This window comes from Oncorhynchus kisutch, linkage group LG14 (assembly GCF_002021735.2).
Source record: "Oncorhynchus kisutch isolate 150728-3 linkage group LG14, Okis_V2, whole genome shotgun sequence".
Lineage (NCBI taxonomy): Eukaryota > Metazoa > Chordata > Actinopteri > Salmoniformes > Salmonidae > Oncorhynchus > Oncorhynchus kisutch.
In genome coordinates, this window is record NC_034187.2 from 10,484,566 (window position 1) to 10,503,846 (window position 19,281).

Below are 19,281 nucleotides of genomic sequence, written 5' to 3' on the forward strand. Positions count from 1 at the left end.
TCTGCTGTGCTCCCTCCTACACATCCGGACACACTCCCCTGGATTTCTCAGCACGCTATCATCGGAAGATGCGCCCTAGTCCCTGGGTCGGATTCCATCTGAGTACAGTCAGTCTGTCCTGTTGCTGCTGTAAACTGTATTCATTAAACCATCGTTGCTTGCATCTTGCATCCGCCTCTGTATTGTCACAGGAATGATCTGCTACCAGAGGTTACTCAGTTATGGATAGAGTCATGTCATCATGGAATGATCTGCTACCAGAGGTTACTCAGGCAAAAAAACAGATTAGAAAAACTTATTGTACCACATTTAACTGATCACATTTAACTGTGCTCTATATAAGAATATGAATATGTATATATGAATATAAGAATATGAATATGCATATATGAATATGTATATATGATTAGTGTCTAAATAGTATTTTTGTTTTTTCTTGGTGTCTTTCCAATATATAACTATTTTATTTGTATTTTTCAAATGAATGTAATATCTTATGTTGTACTTGTCTATAACTGTTCTGTACTTTGTCCCTTTTATGTAGACCCTCGGATGAGTAGCTGTTGCGTGTGCAGTAGCTAACGGGGATCCTAATAAACTGCTCAAAGAAGGGAAGGAGGAGAGGTTATTGATCACAGAGACAAATGGCCAATGGATCTTTTATATAAACAGTGTTAAAAACATTCCGTGTTCATTCTGTTTGTTTTGTGTTATGCCCTGCCCACTACAGGTATGTATTATACAGTGTGTTGTCTGCCCATATGGGCTGGGCCACTAAATAAAATGTCCACACTGAAACGACACTGAAATAAAACAATCAAATCAAACCTGGTTCTCTGGTGCCAGCAGAGACAGAGTCAGGGTTTTAAAGGTCTCAAAGAGGTCAGTTGGTACTGGCAGCTGCCTATTGCCTGGTGCATTCCCTGCTGTGCCACATACTCACACACACACACACATACTCTCACACACACACACACACACACACACACACACACACACACACACACACACACACACACATACTCTCTCACACACATACTCTCTCACACACACACACACACACACACACACACACACACACACACACACACACACACACACACACACACACACACACACACACACACACACACACACACACACACACAGTCCTTTATTTTACTATCCTTGTGGGGCCCAAACAATTGATTCCCATATTTTCCCTAAAAACTAGCCCTAACCCTAATTGCAAACCTAACCCCTGAGCCTAAAATAGGTTTTTCCTTGTTCGTCCTGATACAGGTCCCTGCTATTACAACTCAGTCACTATGTTATTGTGTCTCCTGATACATGTTCCTGCTATTACAACTCAGTCACTATGTTATTGTGTCTCCTGATACAGGTCCCTGCTATTACAACTCAGTCACTATGTTATTCTGTCTCCTGATACAGGTTCCTGCTATTACAACTCAGTCACTATGTTATTGTGTCTCCTGATACAGGTTCCTGCTATTACAACTCAGTCACTATGTTATTCTGTCTCCTGATACAGGTTCCTGCTATTACAACTCAGTCACTATGTTATTCTGTCTCCTGATATATGTTCCTGCTATTACAACTCAGTCACTATGTTATTCTGTCTCCTGATACAGGTTCCTGCTATTACAACTCAGTCACTATGTTATTCTGTCTCCTGATACAGGTTCCTGCTATTACAACTCAGTCACTATGTTATTCTGTCTCCTGATACAGGTTCCTGCTATTACAACTCAGTCACTATGTTATTCTGTCTCCTGATACAGGTTCCTGCTATTACAACTCAGTCACTATGTTATTCCGTCTCCTGATACAGGTTCCTGCTATTACAACTCAGTCACTATGTTATTCCGTCTCCTGATACAGGTTCCTGCTATTACAACTCAGTCACTATGTTATTCCGTCTCCTGATACAGGTTCCTGCTATTACAACTCAGTCACTATGTTATTGTGTCTCCTGATACAGGTCCCTGCTATTACAACTCAGTCACTATGTTATTCTGTCTCCTGATACAGGTTCCTGCTATTACAACTCAGTCACTATGTTATTGTGTCTCCTGATACAGGTTCCTGCTATTACAACTCAGTCACTATGTTATTCTGTCTCCTGATACAGGTTCCTGCTATTACAACTCAGTCACTATGTTATTCTGTCTCCTGATACAGGTTCCTGCTATTACAACTCAGTCACTATGTTATTCTGTCTCCTGATACAGGTTCCTGCTATTACAACTCAGTCACTATGTTATTCTGTCTCCTGATACAGGTTCCTGCTATTACAACTCAGTCATTATGTTATTCTGTCTCCTGATACAGGTTCCTGCTATTACAACTCAGTCACTATGTTATTCTGTCTCCTGATACAGGTTCCTGCTATTACAACTCAGTCACTATGTTATTCTGTCTCCTGATACAGGTTCCTGCTATTACAACTCAGTCACTATGTTATTCTGTCTCCTGATACAGGTTCCTGCTATTACAACTCAGTCACTATGTTATTCCGTCTCCTGATACAGGTTCCTGCTATTACAACTCAGTCACTATGTTATTCCGTCTCCTGATACAGGTTCCTGCTATTACAACTCAGTCACTATGTTATTCTGTCTCCTGATACAGGTTCCTGCTATTACAACTCAGTCACTATGTTATTCCGTCTCCTGATACAGGTTCCTGCTATTACAACTCAGTCACTATGTTATTCTGTCTCCTGATACAGGTTCCTGCTATTACAACTCAGTCACTATGTTATTCTGTCTCCTGATACAGGTTCCTGCTATTACAACTCAGTCACTATGTTATTCCGTCTCCTGATACAGGTTCCTGCTATTACAACTCAGTCACTATGTTATTCTGTCTCCTGATACAGGTTCCTGCTATTACAACTCAGTCACTATGTAATTGTGTCTCCTGATACAGGTTCCTGCTATTACAACTCAGTCACTATGTTATTCCGTCTCCTGATACAGGTTCCTGCTATTACAACTCAGTCACTATGTTATTCTGTCTCCTGATACAGGTTCCTGCTATTACAACTCAGTCACTATGTTATTCTGTCTCCTGATACAGGTTCCTGCTATTACAACTCAGTCACTATGTTATTCCGTCTCCTGATACAGGTTCCTGCTATTACAACTCAGTCACTATGTTATTCTGTCTCCTGATACAGGTCCCTGCTATTACAACTCAGTCACTATGTTATTCTGTCTCCTGATACAGGTTCCTGCTATTACAACTCAGTCACTATGTTATTGTGTCTCCTGATACAGGTTCCTGCTTTTACAACTCAGTCACTATGTTATTCTGTCTCCTGATACAGGTTCCTGCTATTACAACTCAGTCACTATGTAATTGTGTCTCCTGATACAGGTTCCTGCTATTACAACTCAGTCACTATGTTATTCTGTCTCCTGATACAGGTTCCTGCTATTACAACTCAGTCACTATGTTATTCTGTCTCCTGATACAGGTTCCTGCTATTACAACTCAGTCACTATGTTATTCTGTCTCCTGATACAGGTTCCTGCTATTACAACTCAGTCACTATGTTATTGTGTCTCCTGATACAGGTTCCTGCTATTACAACTCAGTCACTATGTTATTCTGTCTCCTGATACAGGTTCCTGCTATTACAACTCAGTCACTATGTTATTGTGTCTCCTGATACAGGTTCCTGCTATTACAACTCAGTCACTATGTTATTCTGTCTCCTGATACAGGTTCCTGCTATTACAACTCAGTCACTATGTTATTCTGTCTCCTGATACAGGTTCCTGCTATTACAACTCAGTCACTATGTTATTCTGTCTCCTGATACAGGTTCCTGCTATTACAACTCAGTCACTATGTTATTGTGTCTCCTGATACAGGTTCCTGCTATTACAACTCAGTCACTATGTTATTGTGTCTCCTGATACAGGTTCCTGCTATTACAACTCAGTCACTATGTTATTCTGTCTCCTGATACAGGTTCCTGCTATTACAACTCAGTCACTATGTTATTCTGTCTCCTGATACAGGTTCCTGCTATTACAACTCAGTCACTATGTTATTCTGTCTCCTGATACAGGTTCCTGCTATTACAACTCAGTCACTATGTTATTCCGTCTCCTGATACAGGTTCCTGCTATTACAACTCAGTCACTATGTTATTGTGTCTCCTGATACAGGTCCCTGCTATTACAACTCAGTCACTATGTTATTCTGTCTCCTGATACAGGTTCCTGCTATTACAACTCAGTCACTATGTTATTGTGTCTCCTGATACAGGTTCCTGCTATTACAACTCAGTCACTATGTTATTCTGTCTCCTGATACAGGTTCCTGCTATTACAACTCAGTCACTATGTTATTCTGTCTCCTGATACAGGTTCCTGCTATTACAACTCAGTCACTATGTTATTCTGTCTCCTGATACAGGTTCCTGCTATTACAACTCAGTCACTATGTTATTCTGTCTCCTGATACAGGTTCCTGCTATTACAACTCAGTCATTATGTTATTCTGTCTCCTGATACAGGTTCCTGCTATTACAACTCAGTCACTATGTTATTCTGTCTCCTGATACAGGTTCCTGCTATTACAACTCAGTCACTATGTTATTCTGTCTCCTGATACAGGTTCCTGCTATTACAACTCAGTCACTATGTTATTCTGTCTCCTGATACAGGTTCCTGCTATTACAACTCAGTCACTATGTTATTCCGTCTCCTGATACAGGTTCCTGCTATTACAACTCAGTCACTATGTTATTCCGTCTCCTGATACAGGTTCCTGCTATTACAACTCAGTCACTATGTTATTCTGTCTCCTGATACAGGTTCCTGCTATTACAACTCAGTCACTATGTTATTCCGTCTCCTGATACAGGTTCCTGCTATTACAACTCAGTCACTATGTTATTCTGTCTCCTGATACAGGTTCCTGCTATTACAACTCAGTCACTATGTTATTCTGTCTCCTGATACAGGTTCCTGCTATTACAACTCAGTCACTATGTTATTCCGTCTCCTGATACAGGTTCCTGCTATTACAACTCAGTCACTATGTTATTCTGTCTCCTGATACAGGTTCCTGCTATTACAACTCAGTCACTATGTAATTGTGTCTCCTGATACAGGTTCCTGCTATTACAACTCAGTCACTATGTTATTCCGTCTCCTGATACAGGTTCCTGCTATTACAACTCAGTCACTATGTTATTCTGTCTCCTGATACAGGTTCCTGCTATTACAACTCAGTCACTATGTTATTCTGTCTCCTGATACAGGTTCCTGCTATTACAACTCAGTCACTATGTTATTCCGTCTCCTGATACAGGTTCCTGCTATTACAACTCAGTCACTATGTTATTCTGTCTCCTGATACAGGTCCCTGCTATTACAACTCAGTCACTATGTTATTCTGTCTCCTGATACAGGTTCCTGCTATTACAACTCAGTCACTATGTTATTGTGTCTCCTGATACAGGTTCCTGCTTTTACAACTCAGTCACTATGTTATTCTGTCTCCTGATACAGGTTCCTGCTATTACAACTCAGTCACTATGTAATTGTGTCTCCTGATACAGGTTCCTGCTATTACAACTCAGTCACTATGTTATTCTGTCTCCTGATACAGGTTCCTGCTATTACAACTCAGTCACTATGTTATTCTGTCTCCTGATACAGGTTCCTGCTATTACAACTCAGTCACTATGTTATTCTGTCTCCTGATACAGGTTCCTGCTATTACAACTCAGTCACTATGTTATTGTGTCTCCTGATACAGGTTCCTGCTATTACAACTCAGTCACTATGTTATTCTGTCTCCTGATACAGGTTCCTGCTATTACAACTCAGTCACTATGTTATTGTGTCTCCTGATACAGGTTCCTGCTATTACAACTCAGTCACTATGTTATTCTGTCTCCTGATACAGGTTCCTGCTATTACAACTCAGTCACTATGTTATTCTGTCTCCTGATACAGGTTCCTGCTATTACAACTCAGTCACTATGTTATTCTGTCTCCTGATACAGGTTCCTGCTATTACAACTCAGTCACTATGTTATTGTGTCTCCTGATACAGGTTCCTGCTATTACAACTCAGTCACTATGTTATTGTGTCTCCTGATACAGGTTCCTGCTATTACAACTCAGTCACTATGTTATTCTGTCTCCTGATACAGGTTCCTGCTATTACAACTCAGTCACTATGTTATTCTGTCTCCTGATACAGGTTCCTGCTATTACAACTCAGTCACTATGTTATTCTGTCTCCTGATACAGGTTCCTGCTATTACAACTCAGTCACTATGTTATTCTGTCTCCTGATACAGGTTCCTGCTATTACAACTCAGTCACTATGTAATTGTGTCTCCTGATACAGGTTCCTGCTATTACAACTCAGTCACTATGTTATTCTGTCTCCTGATACAGGTTCCTGCTATTACAACTCAGTCACTATGTTATTCTGTCTCCTGATACAGGTTCCTGCTATTACAACTCAGTCACTATGTTATTCTGTCTCCTGATACAGGTTCCTGCTATTACAACTCAGTCACTATGTTATTGTGTCTCCTGATACAGGTTCCTGCTATTACAACTCAGTCACTATGTTATTGTGTCTCCTGATACAGGTTCCTGCTATTACAACTCAGTCACTATGTTATTGTGTCTCCTGATACAGGTTCCTACTATTACAACTCAGTCACTATGTTATTCTGATACAGGTTCCTACTATTACAACTCAGTCACTGTGTTATTCTGTCTCCTGATACAGGTTCCTGCTATTACAACTCAGTCACTATGTTATTGTGTCTCCTGATACAGGTTCCTACTATTACAACTCAGTCACTATGTTATTCTGATACAGGTCCCTGCTATTACAACTCAGTCACTATGTTATTCTGTCTCCTGATACAGGTTCCTGCTAGTTATTGACTCACTTAAAAATCAAGTGCAGCATATTTATTTAACCTTTTTTTTTACTACATGGGGTCATCCTGAGATCAAGGTCTCTTTTAGAGATGAGCCCTGTAATTACAACAATAAACACATCAATACATTATGAAAAGGACAGCAGAGATACAGAACACAGTCAGTCATAGAAAACAAAGACAACATAAAGCTCTCAATGTGACTGTTGATGCACAAGCTCTCTCTCTCTAACTCTCATAGGACACTGAAACAGAATTAGTTGGTAAGTTTGTGTGTGTGTGTTTGTGTGGTTATTTTTTGTTGAACTTTTATTTCTTCAGGGAAGCCCAATTGAGACCCCAGGGTCTCATTCTCAAATGGTGTCTGGAGAACAAACAATTCACAAATCAACATCATAATTCAATAAAACCTTGCAAATAAACTACAAGATACAACAGTTACAGATACACAACATTTCAACAACACAAATACATTTAATTTTTAATTTTTACAATCAACCAAAACACTTTGCAACCTCAGTGAATTCATCCCTCATCAGTGTTATAAACTGTCCTATTGGCACCAGGGATTCAAGATGTAATGAGGATTGTAAATTATTCCAAACTTTGGGGGTAGTTAGAACTAAAGGCTGATTTATCTAGGTTGGTAGAGACACGAGGGACCTCAAGGGTTAACCAACCCTGTGAGTGGGTTTGGTGCCCCATATTTTTATACTGTAGTCCTTTCTTGCAGTCAATGATGAAAAGCGCCCTCTTTGGCCTCATGGGTGGAATGCTATTAATCATTTTCATAATTTAATAAATAAAAAATGTAACAATGGAAATACTGTGTTTCTGCGTCAAACGGTTTTGTCATATTTCAGTCTTCTGTGATGTATATAAAGTGTAATATTGGGATGCAAACAAAATTGAATACATTTCAACTCTATATCTGACATGGTACAGGTGTCTTCTTTTTTTAAAGCCCATAACCATGTGTGTGAGGTGTATACTTTTGTTTCAAAGTAGATTTGTTTCAAAACTACCAAGAAACACTGTGTGATCCTGATTTAGCCCACTGCAGTAAAAGGCTAACAGAGAGATATGAGATATGTTGGAATCTTGTGCAGCAGAGCTTTGTAAATAAAAAGGGAGAAATGTGATCTACGGGAAAGTCCAGCCAACCATCTGATGAAGAATGCAGTAATGACTATTAAACCTGTCACCTGTGATAAAGCACGCTCTGGTACACTACATACTGTCACACCCTGATCTATTTCACATCCAGGGGTTTTAGACTAGTGGCTGCTGCATTCTGATAAAAGGTGTCACCATAATAAAGAGCTGGCAGGATGGTTGCCTCTACAACTTACTTCCTACTGTCTAAGGAGAGGTGTATAATAAAATACGCCTATTTTAAATATCAGCTCCTTCACTAGCTCATCCGTATGTTTTTTTTTAAAAACATCAATTTTTTTGTTGTCAATCTAAACCCCCAAGATATTTATATGTGGGAACCTGCATATATGAAAGAACCATCCAATGCATAAATGTGTAAACCATCTGGGATACTGCTATGATCATTTGAAAGCAACATACGTTTAATTTTTCCCACATTAAGTACACATTCTAAATCAACAAGTGCTTTCTGCGAGGCAACAGAACCAAAAGCTCTGCCTGGGCAACAGGGTTGATAGAAATACAGATGAATGTTATAGCTTGTTGTAGTTACACCGACATTATTTATATAAATAGTAAAGAGGACAGGTCCCAAAGTCAACCCCTGCGGGACACCTTTAGTAAAGTTGAGGTAACTTGACTTGACACCATCATTAAGCACACATTCTGTCCTGTCTGACAGTCCCCAAACCACTTGGAAGTGGTGCCTGGCCGAGGCCCATTTCAGACAACCTTTGACAACCTTTGAATGAGTAGGGGATGGTCGACATTGTCAGAGGCCTTGGGTAGGTCTATAAATGTGAACAGCACAGTGATTCCTATTTTGTAAGTTTAGAAATTGGATGGTAGTTATCTAGGTCAGAAGGATCCCCAGCTTTTTAAAGGGGGAGGACAATTGTTGAATACAAAAAAAAGCTGCAGAGAAAAGAGGGATCAATCGAATCAGTTCCTGTGGATTTTCTTACATTAACTTTTTACTTACTTTTTTGCACTTAGGACTTCACTAAGTAGGTTTACATCAAACATGTTTCACATGCATTTAATGACCAGCCTGATGAGAACATAAAATGTTTTGATAAACTTTCCAAATGTTGATTAAAAACTAGATACGCTAGACAAGTTGGGATCTCTTTGTGTCGGTAAAATTAATTATACTAGAAATGTCGGTGGAGGCACTTTTATGCACAAATATTGACATAATAACCATCATATCGAAGTCAACTTGGAGTCACGCGATGACATGTCGTGTGGTCGTCCCACTACGACTCGGGAAACCATTCAGTTCTTTAGGCTAAAATATATTTTTTAAACGTTATGATGGACTTCACAGACTGGTGAAAGCGCAAGGTGATGAGCTTGATGCTCCTTTCCAATATAAGGTCTTATTCTGGTGACATGACCATCGATGCTTACTGTAGCTGCCGTTTGACAAATGAAAAGAATCTCAGTCTTTTGTCCATAATAATAATCTCATCATGTAGGCTATACATCTGCAAAAAGTACATTTGACAGAAACACATCTCTGGAGGGAAAATGTGCATCTTTGTTTTATGTGGATTTGAATATTCACATGAAAATCTGTTGCCAATTGGATGGAAACCTAGTTGTTGACCTAAAATGGTTCAAATGAGGAGAAAACACATTTTCATACTGACTGTTTAGAGGTGAATAAAGGACTCCCAGGTCTAGTAGAACTTGAGATATTTTCAGGAACTATTCTTTCTACTAGGTGGCCAGCTGTTATGGGACCAGACGCTGGCATAACCTGCTGGGGCAATGTGGAGCTGGAGTTTTGTTTAAAACATTTGACCACATTCCAGAATTTTGCTGGATTTCCACCACTCTCAGATACAGAATTCAGACATACCCTTTTTCCGAATGCACTTGGTCTTCCATTCTGTCCCTCTGGCTAGGTTGGCAATTGATATCCATTGGATTGCCGTCAGTAGACATCATGCTAACAACAAAACAAGCTAGACACAGCTAGCCACGCTAGCTTAGAGTTTAATAAGTTCAGTAAGGCGGTGTGTTCCATGAAGAGTTACAATAGGTCAAAACTACAAAACAAAAATATGAGTGCATCGGTCCGGACCTGTACAGGCCATCTGTCGATACTCTCAAGTAAGTAAAGTATAAAATAGCCTGTAAATTAGGATCCAACAGCTCACAGACAAGTTTAAATACTCGCTCCAAACACAACTTGTCAATGTCAACAAATGTGCAAAACGTGGCAAAACGTGGCTCTAATCTGAAAAGCGCATCCACTGGCGGGTGTGTGTGTGTGTGTGTGTGTGTGTGTGTGTGTGTGTGTGTGTGTGTGTGTGTGTGTGTGTGTGTGTGTGTGTGTGTGTGTGTGTGTGTGTATGTGTGTGTTTGATGTGTGTGTGTGTGTGTGTGTCAGTGGTTAGGTCTGTCAAAGGAAACCGTCTCTATGTAAGCTGATTGTGAACACACATAATCCATCCCAGTCGACCAGGTCAGTCAGCCACAGGGCATGCAGGTGCAGGGAAAGCCTACAGGCTGTATGCCTTAAAACAACAATCACAAACACCCCCATACATTTCCTCAAGTCCCCCCCCCCCCCCCACACACACACACACAAACACACACATTTCCTTCAGACCCCACCCCCAACCATGGAATGTGCACATTTGCTTCCTCTAGCCTCCATTGTCAACTCTCAACATGTGTCAGTGGTTGCTTATCCCTGCCACAAATACCACAAGACCAACATGCTTCTGTAAGCCTTCAAACTCTCTTCAACTCTATCAAACGCTCTCTCTCTCTCTCTAACTCTATCAAACTCTCTCTAACTCTCTCCTAAGACACTACATGCATCTTTATATACTCTGCATAATATATCAGTATACAGTATTAATCTTTATTTACTCTGAATAGTATTTCAGTATACAGTATACATTGAACACTGAGAGGTGAGTACTGGGTCATTTGGTAGAGAAGAGGTAGAGTACAGGAGGAAAGTAGAGAAGAGGTAGAGTACAGGAGGAAAGTAGAGAAGAGGTAGAGTACAGGAGGAGGGGAAGAGAAGAGGTAGAGTACAGGAGGAAAGTAGAGAAGAGGTAGAGTACAGGAGGAGGGGAAGAGAAGAGGTAGAGTACAGGAGGAAAGTAGAGAAGAGGTAGAGTACAGGAGGACAGTAGAGAAGAGGTAGAGTACAGGAGGAAGGGAAGAGAAGAGGTAGAGTACAGGAGGAAGGGAAGAGAAGAGGTAGAGTACAGGAGGAAAGTAGAGAAGAGGTAGAGTACAGGAGGAAGGGAAGAGAAGAGGTAGAGTACAGGAGGAAGGGAAGAGAAGAGGTAGAGTACAGGAGGAAAGTAGAGAAGAGGTAGAGTACAGGAGGAAAGTAGAGAAGAGGTAGAGTACAGGAGGAAGGGAAGAGAAGAGAAGAGGTAGAGTACAGGAGGAAAGTAGAGAAGAGGTAGAATACAGGAGGAAAGTAGAGAAGAGGTAGAGTACAGGAGGAGGGGAAGAGAAGAGGTAGAGTACAGGAGGAAAGTAGAGAAGAGGTAGAGTACAGGAGGAAAGTAGAGAAGAGGTAGAGTACAGGAGGAAGGTCATTGCTCCCTCCCCCATGCGTCCTGCAGTAATAAAACAGGGGTCAAGTAGGGAGGAAAGAAGGAGAGATTTTTAAAGAAGGGAAATCCTGTTGGACAGAAGCAGGTTTCAGAGTAAATTACAGCTTTACTTTGACCGTAAATGACTCAGTGTATTTTCTCTCTGCAGTGAAATGGTGAGGTAGTTTAACAAAATACACACACACACACACACACACACACACACACACACACACACACACACACACACACACACACACACACACACACACACACACACACACACACACACACACACACACACACACACACACACACACACACACACACACACACACACACACACACACACACACACACACACACACACACACACACACACACACACACACACAGACACAGACACAGACACAGACACAGACAAACACACACACATGCCAAGTGTTTTTAACACAGTGTGTTGAATGTACTGCAGCAAAGAACAAGGTTATGGCAGGGTTACAACAGTCCCACAGGCCAGATGTACTGTATGTGTGCAAAGCGGCAATATCTCCATAACCCTTGACCTTAACAGGAGAGGAGAGAGGATACAGGATACAAGAGAAAGGGAAGGTTATATCTGATATAGATTCAGGTGGTAGGCTATAGAAGTGATTGTTCAATTTTAGTGAAAGGACATGGAGGAGAAGACTGAAGTCAATATCTGCCTTTTTGCTGTGCTAGTCTTTGGGTTTCCTCTGTATCTATGGTCTGATGAAGCCCAAACGTGACTTTTGAAAACGAAAAGAACACGTTTGAAACTTTTGCATGGGTTTGTTGTGACCTATATTCCTGTGTGTGTGATGTCATCTTTACGGATGGGATGAGGTGACGACAGATACAACGCTCTCTCAATATATGTGCGAAAAGGGGTGCGTCATGTTTCGACCGGATAATATGTGGCTTTAGAAACAGAGAGAAAGAGAGTGTGTTTTGTAGCATAAACAGGAAATGGATGTACAGTAGGTGTGGAGGGCAAAAACAGTTCCCACTTAACACTTCAGCCAATTCAAAAGAATGAGATGAGTGCCTGGCCCATTCTCCTCACTGCTTAGCCTGTCACCCCTTCTCTCTCTCTCTCTCTCTCTCTCTCTCTCTCTGTTTTACATCATACAACAGATAGGCCTACAGATTAAATCATTATCAATGATTCAAGGAGAAAGGAAGTTTTGGTTCCTACATTGTCATTAGTGTATTCTTGCTAGAATGCGTCTGATTTGTGACCATTTCTCTCCTGAAGGCCACCTTCCTGGCCCTGTCTCTCTGTCTCACACACAAATAAACTAAATGTTTGTTTAGCTAGTCAACCCAATGATGAAATGTATGACGTGTCGGGGCACAGATCTGGGGAAGGGTACCAAAAAATGTCCATCATTCTTAAATGGAAGAAGTTTGTAACCACCAAGCCCAAGTGGCGCAGCGGGCTAAGGCACTGCATCTTACTGCTTGAGGTGTCACTCAGTGCTTGAATGACAAGTAAATGTACAATGTACAATGACGGCCTACACCAGCCAAACCCGGACGATGGGTTTGAACCCTGGTTCAATTCCAGGCTGTTTCACAACCGGCCGTGATTGGGCGGCGCACAATTTGCCCAGCATCGTCCGGGTTTGGCTGGTGTAGGCCGTCATTGTACCTTGTTGAAGCACCTTTGGCAGCGATTAAAGCCATGAGTCTTAGGTATGACGCTACAATCTTGGAATACCTGTATTTGGGGAGTATCTCCCATTCTTCTTCTCTCAAGTTCACTCAGGTTGGATGGGTAGTGTCGCTGCATAGCTATCTCCAAAGATGTTCAATCCGGGCTCTGGCCACTCAAGGACATTCAGAGACTTGGCCCGAAGCCATTCCTGCGTTGTCTTGGCTGTGTGCTTAGGGTCGTTGTCCTGTTGGAAGGTGAACCTTCACCCCAGTCTGAGGTCCTGAGCGCTTTGGAGCAGGTTTTCATCAAGGATCTCTCTGTACTTTGCTCTGTTCATCTTTCCCTCGATCCTGACTAGTCTCCCAGTCCCTGCCACTGAAAACATCTCCACAGCATGATGTTGCCACCACCATGCTTCACTGTAGGGATGGTGCCAGGTTTCCTCCAGATGTGACCCTTGGCATTCAGGCCAAAGAGTTCCATCTTGGTTTCATCAGACCAGAGAATCTTTTTTCTCATGGTCAGCGTCCTTTAGGTGCCTTTTGACAAAGTCCAAGCGGGCTGATGTGCCTTTTACTGAGGAGTTGCTTCTGTCATAAAGGCCTGATTGGTGGAGTGCTGCAGAGATGGTTGTCTTTCTGGAAGGTTCCTCTGTCTCCACAGAGGAATTCTGGAGCTCTGTCAGAGTGACCATAAGGTTCTTGGTCACCTCCCTGGCCAATGCCCTTCTCCCCCAGATTGCTCAGTTTGGCCGGGCGGCCAGCTCTAGGAAGAATTCTTGGTGGTTGCAAATGTCTTCGATTTAGAATGATGGAGGCCACTGTGTTCTTGGGGACCTTCAATGCTGCAGACATGTTTTGGTATCCTTCCCCAGATCTGTGCCTCGACACAATCCTGTCTTGGAGCTCTACAATTCCTTCGACCTGATGACTCAAATCAATCTTCAGGTTGAACATGGTGAGATTGTAGACTCCTAATGATTGATGAGGCGGAAAAACTATTTTTTTAATCAATTTTAGAATACGGCTGTAACGTAACAAAATGTGGAAAAAGTCAAAGGGTTCTGAATACTTTCCGAATGCAATGTGTCGCAAATGGCACCCTATTCCCTATGTGTGTGTGTGTGTGTGTGTGTGTGTTTACCTCACAATAACAATAGCAGCATCAAGGTAGTTCTTGTTTTCTTCTGAATTAGTAGGGTGGCAGGTCGCTGGTTTGAGTTCCCAAGCTGACTAGGTGAAAAATCTACCGATGTGTCCTTGAGCGAGGAACTTAAAGGAAAGGGTCACCCAATTTGAAAGTTACATTGTTTGTGTGCATCTCTGAGTGATGTTCTGTTGATTCCCTGGGTCATGTCATGATTTTCATGTGTATCTGAGTTTTTGGTGTTCAAGCAGGCAGAACTAGAGCCAGTATGACGTAGCACCGTGATAAAGTCTCTCTCACTACACTGGAACTTAACAGGAACTTCTGGATGGTGAAAATGTCATATTTCAATACTGGCCGATGTCATACCTCAGGTCTTTTCTTGAATGAGCCATTGATCATATATATATATATATATATATATATATATATATATATATATATATATATTTTTTTTTTTTTTTTTTTTTTTTTTTTTTTACACATTCCTACCTTTAGAAATGTGTAATTTAATGGAGGTACAAGCACATTTTTCAATTTTTTCTGCATCTTTTGTCCAGGGTGCATTGCATGGTGACATTGCCAGAGATACAGTACTATAGAAAGGAGATAGGAATCCAATTAAAGGAAGGAATGTATTTATTTTATTTATTTCACCTTTATTATACCAGGTAGGCCAGATCACCTTTATTTAACCAGGTAGGCCAGATCACCTTTATTTAACCAGGTAGGCCAGATCACCTTTATTTAACCAGGTAGGCCAGATCACCTTTATTTAACCAGGTAGGCCAGATCACCTTTATTTAACCAGGTAGGCTAGATCACCTTTATTTAACCAGGTAGGCCAGATCACCTTTATTTAACCAGGTAGGCCAGATCACCTTTATTTAACCAGGTAGGCCAGATCACCTTTATTTAACCAGGTAGGCCAGTTCACCTTTATTTAACCAGGTAGGCCAGTTGAGAACAAGTTCTCATTTACAACGGCGACCTGGCCAAGATAAAGCAAAGCAGTGCGACAAAAACAACAACACAGAGTTACACATGGAATAAACAAGCATACAGTCAATAACACAATAGAAAAAGTCTATAAACATTGTGTGCAAATGAGGTAAGGAGGTAAGGTAATAAATAGGCCATAGTAGCGAAGTAATTTCAATTTAGCAAATTAACACTAGAGTGATAGATGTGCAGATGATGATGTGCAAGTAGTAAAACTGGAGATACTGGTGTGCAAAAGAGCAAAAAAGTAAATAAAACAATATGGGGATGAGGTAGGTAGATTGGATGGGCTATTTACAGATGGGCTGTGTACAGCTGCAGCGATCGGTAAGCTGCACAGATAGCTGATGCTTAAAGTTAGTGAGGGAAATATAAGTCTCCAACTTCAATGAAGTTCCAGTCACTGGCAGCAGAGAACTGGAAGGAAAGGTGGTCAAATGAGGTGTTGGCTTTGGGGATGACCAGTGAGATATACTGTACCTGCTGGAGTGCGTGCTATGGGTGGGTGTTGTTATGGTGACCAGTGAGCTGAGATAAGGCGGCGCTTTACCTAGCAGACGCTTATAGATGACCTGGAGCCAGTGGGTCTGGCAGCGAATACGTAGCAAGGTCCAGCCGATGAGAGCATACAGGTTGCAGTGGTGGGTGGTATATGGGGCTTTGGTGATACAACGGATGGCGCTGTGATAGACTGCATCCCGTATGCTGAGTAGAGTATTGGAAGCTATTTTGTAAATGACATCGCCGAAGTCGAGGATCAGTAGGATAGTCAGTTTTACGAGGTTATGTTTGGCTGCATGAGTGAAGGAGGCTTTGTTGCGAAATAGGAAGCCGATTCTAGTTTTAATTATGGATTGGAGATGTTTAATGTGAGTCTGGAAGGAGAGTTTACAGTCTAGCCAGACACCTAGGTATTTGTAGTTGTCCACATATTCTAAGTCAGAACCGTCTAAGGTGGTGATGCTAGATGGGCGGGCAGGTGTTAGTGAAGAGTCTGGGAGGCATCAGCTGTGTAGCCGAGGGATCATAGGGTCCGCTGAGCAGTCCGGGAGATGGGTCTGGCTCAAAGCTAGCTTCGGGGCTGGGTCACTCGATAGCAGCTAGCTAGCTGCGATGAACAGGAGTAATGATCCAGGGCTTACGGCAGGAATCCGGTGTTGTTGTGGAGAAAAACCAAAAAGTTTTTCTAAAAGTGTCTGGTGTCTGTACTACAGGTAAAGGCCGCTATCAGTGGCTAACAATGACTAAATAGCTAGTAGCTGGTTAGCTTCTGATGGCTAGCTTTTGATGGAGGTTCTGGCTATAAGGTCTAAAAATAGCAGATCCGTATCACATTGGGTGAGGTGGGTTGCCGGAAGGTATATTTAATTTAAAAATGGAAAAAGAGATTGAAATATATTGAAATATATACAAAGAAAGACAAAAAAAACTCAAATGTACACTGGAGAACGACAAACAATGTCTGCACTGGATATAGTTCCCCACTCAGCAGTCTGTCGCATTCGAGTTGTCATGCTGCGTCATGCGGTTGCTAAGCTAAACATCACGCAATCCCTTCTCAAAGTCAGTGTATGTATATGTGGAGAAATGTGCCTATATTCCTCAAAAATACGTAATGTCACGATTCCAAAGCTATACGATACTACAAAAAGCAAGTTAGTTATCTCACATCGGAAAAGATTTGAAGTGTTGTACTTTTTGTTGACAAAATATTTGTGCTAATGTTGGGTTTTTGAGCTAGAGCCCAATAGACTCCCATTCACTCCTTGAAGGAGAATGTTCCTTGTCCCAGAATTGCCCAGAATGCACTGCTCGGCCCATTGCGTAGCACGTTTCCAATCTCCTCAAAAGTATTTATTTTATTATTTTATTATTTATTTATATATTTTTACTTAATTTTTTTTATTAAACACTTTACAGATTATTATATATATATATATATATATTTTTTTTTTTTTTTACTGTCAATTAACAATATCATCATATCCAATTACGGTTTACTTAATAAAATAAAACTTTCTGTAATTGTGGATGTCTAAATCAGGTCCAATAATAATGGAAATACAAAGAGCCTGTTCCACATTTGGATCAACTTTACTTTATACAAAAACAACAACCAATTAGGCTTCACAATAACCAATTAGGCTTCACAATAACCAATTAGGCGTCACAATAACCAATTAGGCGTCACAATAACCAATTAGGCTTCACAATAACCAATTAGGCTTCACAATAACCAATTAGGCTTCACAATAACCAATTAGGCGTCACAATAACCAATTAGGCTTCACAATAACCAATTAGGCTTCACAATAACCAATTAGGCGTCACAATAACCAATTAGGCTTCACAATAACCAATTAGGCGTCACAATAACCAATTAGGCTTCACAATAACCAATTAGGCTTCACAATATCTGCCGTTGTGAATGTTAGACTCCACTCTGTGAGGCAAATCGATCTTCAGATTGGACATAGTGAGATTCTAGACTCCTAAATTGATAGTGAAGTTTGTTTAGGTGATTTTACAGCTAACTAGCTACTTTACATGCTGATGTTGACTTTGTTATTATTATGTGTAGCTATGTTTGCTATCTAGCTACCTAGCTAGCTAGCTAGTCAGCCAGCCCATAGAGAGAGCGTTGCATTGTGGATTTTGTAGTCGACTTGAGCTGCGACAGATTTCCACAACAATTTTCCACAACAACCAAAAGGTTGCAAGATTGAATCCCCGAGCTGACAAGGTAAAAAAAATCTGTCATTCTGTCCCTGAACAAGGCAGTTAACCCATTGTTCCTAGGCCGTCATTGAAAATAAACATTTGTTCTAAACTGTCTTGCCTAGTTAAATAAAGGTAAAATAATTGTAATACTGTAAATTAGTGGAATGAGTGGTGTCGGGTGAATTTGTTTTTGTTTAACCCTAATTGCTTCTGTATGTTTCTCTGGATAAGAGTGTCTGCTAATTTACTAAAATGTACAAATGTTATATTTTATTGATGATGAAAAACAATAATTTCTCAGTTCAAATGTTAAAATTCTCTCCACTTAAATACAGTAAAGCCGTTTCTAAACCAGGGGCCCTGGAAATGGCTTTTTCAAATACTAATAATACTAATAACACATACAGTACATTTATAAATAATAATATAAACACTGGCATATTCAGTACATTTAATATAACTGCAATAAAAACAGGCTGTATTTGTGAAGCTAGATATCATATTTTGTGACTTGTAGCATTATAATAACATTAGTGCTGTGGATGAAGACTAATGACAGCCATATGGATTCTGCAGACCGCAAAGGAAGGAAAAAGTCTTTGGCAAAATTACTAAAATCAATGCCCCTCCCTCCCTCCCTCCCTCCCTCCCTCCCTCCCTCCCTCCCTCCCTCCCTCCCTCCCTCCCTCCCTCCCTCTTTCTTTCTACAGGGATCCTCAGACTTCTGTGTGCCTCTGAAGGACATACTGTACAATTCACCAGGGGCTCTACATTATATTATCACCATCCTCAGTTCACATCTCCATCAGATGATAAGGACTTTATCTACAACTTATGCAAACTACCAAGAGACTATTACGAGACTATTCCTGACCCCTGGACACTGTTTATCCTCCCCCTCTAACCTCACCTCCTTAGCTTGCTGTCTCCCCCTCCTCCCCCATTAATTTACTCCTCCTCCTCCTCCTCCTCTTAACATCACAATATTGTATAGTGAATCAATTCAGTTTGGGACACAGGCTTGAGTATATTTACATTTTAGTCATTTAGCAAGCACTCTTTTCCAG